At 43.5% G+C, this 4,341-nt stretch overlaps 1 long non-coding RNA gene across 1 annotated transcript in view; it reads right to left on the bottom strand.

The window, feature by feature from the left end:
* Positions 1–636: 636 nt before the first annotated feature.
* Positions 637–4,341, bottom strand: part of LOC118162188 — a 4,259-nt gene continuing 554 nt past the window's right edge. The window contains exons 2-3 of the long non-coding RNA XR_004748329.1: positions 3,768–3,831; positions 637–1,599 (exon numbers count right to left, since the gene is read on the bottom strand). This is a non-coding gene — a long non-coding RNA (uncharacterized LOC118162188). The remainder of the gene's footprint in view (positions 1,600–3,767; positions 3,832–4,341) is intronic.

Here is a 4,341-nt window from a genome sequence, read left to right as displayed (position 1 = left end):
AGTACCTAAGGGGGGCTACAGGAACGCTGGGGAGGTAGTGTAGTTATAGGACAAGGGGGAATGGCTTTAAACTGAAAGAGGGTGGACTTACACTAGATATTCTTAAGAAATTCTTCGCTGCTGAGGGTGGTGAGGCACTGGCACAGGGTGCCCAGAGAAGCTGTGGCTGCCCCATCCCTGGAGGTGTTCAAGGCCAGGCTGGATGGGGCTTTGAGCAATCTGGTCTGGTGGGAGGTGTCCAGGCCCATGGCAGGCGGTTGGAACTGGGTGATCTTTAAGGTCCCTTCCAACCAAAACCATTCTATGATTCTATGATTTATTCTATGATTTTTTCTCCATCTGGAAATAAAATATGTTGAGCAAAAATCACAGAATTGTAGGGGTTGGAAGGGACCTCAAGAGATCATTGGGTCCAACATCCTTGCCAAAGCAACTGCTTTGATGAGGATGATGAAGATGAGTTCCTCACTTGAGTAGCTCTTCAGGCTGTAGAGGTGTAGGTCAGTAATTTCCCCCTTTTTGAGTTTCATTTTTTCCCGTTACCTTCCTACTCCCCCACACATTCTATCTTCATTTTTTTAATCCTTTCCCTATATACAGCTTTACAACATTTTATTATTATTTGTTATTATTTATCCAAACTTTCACAATGATCTGGTTTAGTTTTCTCCTGTTCAGTCTATCACACCTTTTTATATGAAAACCATGTGTTTTCACATATAACGTTTTTAAGAGGATAGCATTCCAAATATCACAGAAATGCATCAATACAAATCTAAATTATATAGTATAACCCATGCAGAAAAGCCAAAGGAAAATTGTCCATCTCACTTCTTTCTAAAAGCACTTTCACAGATTTCCCTCTCCCCTATGAAAGAAAGTGCTCACCCAACATTTATACAGACCTCCTCCATAATTTTTCTGAGTACATTTATTTCTGCACCATTATTCTTAAAGACACTATTTTCAGACGTCTCCTCCTCCTTGTCCTGTGGCTCTGTGAAGGGAAGCTGAAAAAAAAATCCTCTGAAATGCAAGTGTAAGTCGACTTATGAACGCTTGCTTGCGTACTGGAGAGAGCTGAAACACCAGTCAGTCTTTAGCTGCCTCCAAATAAGCTGCTTTCTCAAAGATTAACATACATAGCCTCTCCTGAACATGTTTATAATAAGCTTTCAAGTAAATTTTAATTGGAGTCCAGGTATTATTCCTGCAAATCCTCCTCCCACATTAGCCACCTGGTTAAAGACAGCTCTCTTGGTTCATTTAGTATCAACAACAAGATGCCAGTGAGCAGAGGAGGGCACAGGGGCACGAGGGCATTAATGAGCTCCAAATGCCTGCAGAGAGTCTGTGGCAGAAGGCACAGGCCCACGGCTTCCTGCCTGAGACAGGAGTACCACAAACAGCCCACAAACAGTTGTTAACTCCAAAATTAGGAGCAACATCTCAGATCTGAGCAATGCTACCGTATATTTTTTAAATAATTATGTAGCACAGGTTTTGGATGACAAGTTTGCTCATAGAAAGTGCAGTCTATGGTTATGCGCACGCATCCTGGCATTTCTTGATGTATTTTGTAAGAATGAAGTTCACAAGCTACAAAAGAGAAAGAAGAAAAAAAAAATCAAGCTACAAAATAGAAAGAAAGAAAAAAAAAAATCAAAGAGTGAATTTATCGTTAGATTTCCATTTAATTCCATTGAAGGCAGTTGCATTATCTTCATAATCACTGAAAGTGAAATCTGTAATGCATATCTAGAATAAATTAAAGTTGGAAGCAAACAAAATAAAGGTAGAATTGACTATTCAGGGGAACACAGATTTCAAATCATAACACACTTCACTGGAAGACTTTTGCTGATGCTAGCCTGAAGAGTCTAGGACAGATCGAATACAATAGAAATTTTGAGATTCAATTTGTAACGTATAATTATTTCATATTTAAATGTATTATAAGTTTAAATGATCCACATCAGAGGACTTGAGGATTTCAAGTCTGTGTAATGGAATAGAAATTGTTACTCCCAGTTTGACAGGAAGGGAGAAAGATAATGAATATGTACTACAGAAGAAGATTAAAGAAAGGTACCAATTCAGTGACTGACCATTTTCAATATACTTACAATAAGTAAGTTCAACGTTTTTATCAGGAAGGCTTTTTATAATGTAAAGTGGAAATGGGAGTGCAAAATGATTGCAACTAGAAAATAAAATAAAATAAAAATGGAAAGCTATATGCAGGCACATGGAGAAGTAGCTCAAAAAACGCATGCTGCCTGTGGCAGAAAAGAAGATGCTGAACTCACAGTAGGATGCTTCCCAGATGCAGTGCTAATATTAATGGAGCATAAACATTAATAAGTCAAAATTAAAAGAGCCTGTTTCTCAGCAGAAGCCCTTAGGCAGCTGCTCCTTGGGAACTGTCTGTGGTGCAGAGCCACAGGCATGAGCTGCATACCTGCCCCCCCTTACTGGCTGCAAAGAAAGGGAAACCCCACCTCAGCAGTCAGTGGCACAGCGATTCTCAAAGAGCTTCAGAAGGGCTCTTTGTCAACTGCTCCCATTAACCCCATCTCACACAGCGTGTAAAAAAAGCTAAATATATTACAGAAGTGCGGGCACTGTCACGCACCACTTTCTCGGAGCACTTTACGCTGCAGTACAGAAGGCGATGGTGGCACTGGCGCACACTGTGCTGCTCAGCATGGGGCACATGAAACGCGCCAGCAGCTGACTGCACAGCGGCCTGCCAGCCAGGACCTGCACCAGCTGCACTGCAGCCTTGGAGACCTGCCCAGCCCACCTTTAATCCAGCTGTTTCGAGGGAAGTGCCTTCAGCAGCAGGTCAGGCCCACTGGGCTCTCTGGTTAGTTCTCCATCCTCGGGGATTTTCAAGACCCAGCTGGACAAAGCCCTGAGCAATCCGATCAGAAGTCAAAGCTGACCCTGCTCACAGCAGGAGGTTGGACTGGAGACATCCCAAAGTCCCCTCCAGACTGAAAGGTGTTTATCATGTAGCTAGTCCATACCAAATCCATACTGCTTTAGATAATCCCTACCACCAGTGTTCCGGCTGCGATGATAAAATAATCCAAGAACAACAACAAAATAAAATAAACAAACAACCACCCTGCCTTCCCAGAAAAGATCATCCTACTTCATTGGCTATCTTTGATAGCCGTCTGAATATAAGCCAGCAGCGTCCTGGCTTGTATCAGGAATAGTGCAGCCAGCAGGACCAGGCAGGTGGTCATCCCCCTGTTCTCTGCTCTGGCGAGGCCGCACCTCGAGTGCTGTGCTCAGCTTTGGGCCCCTCACTACAAGAAGGACATTGAAGTTATGGTTGATGATCTTATAGGTCTACTGCAGCCTAAGTGACTCTATGATCCTATAATTCTACAGCTGCGGTCCTTCTCAATGCCAGTGGAGAAATTTTCTGTAGGTCCAACAGTATTCAGAAACTTAAACCTCCTTGAGCAGAAACAAAACCTGGAAAGAGTTTTTAATACAGATTCAGGTTTTCTGCCCCTCACTTCTATCATTGGAAGGTTGCTTCAAGTCCCAGTGCCAACTCTGAATAAAACTCCCCAGCAGTTTCCAACTCCAGCTGTTGCTCTGTGGCTGTCCTGGATTGATGCTACATGCAGGAAGTGCTTGGGGTCCACGTTTTGGGGAAAACGACAGCTATTGTGGCAGAAGCCAGCACACAAAGCCACAAACCTGCCAAGAGCTGAGGAAGGAAAAAAAAAGAAGTTTCCACTGACATCTGACCATGGACATTCCGAGGCTGGGTCTGGCAAGCTCAGCATCTGCAAATCTATGAAGTAGCTGGAAGCAAGCAGAGGGAAAAGGAGAGAAAGGACTGATTGTGAGGGGTTAGGCAAAAAGCTGTTTAAATCCTTCTTTTCCTTGATTCCTATTGCATTCAGTGAGATTAAGAAAAAAGCCCCCTGCGGGTACATAGCTAGCATCCCCGGGTAACTACTCAAGTACCACATAGATGTATTCATCTGCCAGTGCACTGGAGCCAGGATCTGCGTAGACACACCGCCTTCCCTCCTGAAATGTATCACACACACACCCCGCTGTGCTGAATCCGGGCATGGGTGGGAGCACTACAACACCCCAGCCACGCATCCCGGCTCTCGAGGCTCGGTCTCCTACAGCTCATATGAACATACAGTTTTTCCCTGCCTCAGTAGTTTCCCATAATTTACTTTGAAAAAGGAAGATGGAAGAATAAGAGCCTACAGAAAAAGGGAAAAAAAGGAAAAAAGGAAAGGAAAGGAAAGGAAAGGAAAGGAAAGGAAAGGAAAGGAAAGGAAAGGAAAGGAAAGG

The sequence above is a fragment of the Oxyura jamaicensis genome, chromosome 1 (genome assembly GCF_011077185.1).
Source record: "Oxyura jamaicensis isolate SHBP4307 breed ruddy duck chromosome 1, BPBGC_Ojam_1.0, whole genome shotgun sequence".
NCBI lineage: Eukaryota > Metazoa > Chordata > Aves > Anseriformes > Anatidae > Oxyura > Oxyura jamaicensis.
This window is presented reverse-complemented; position numbering and strand designations above follow the sequence as displayed.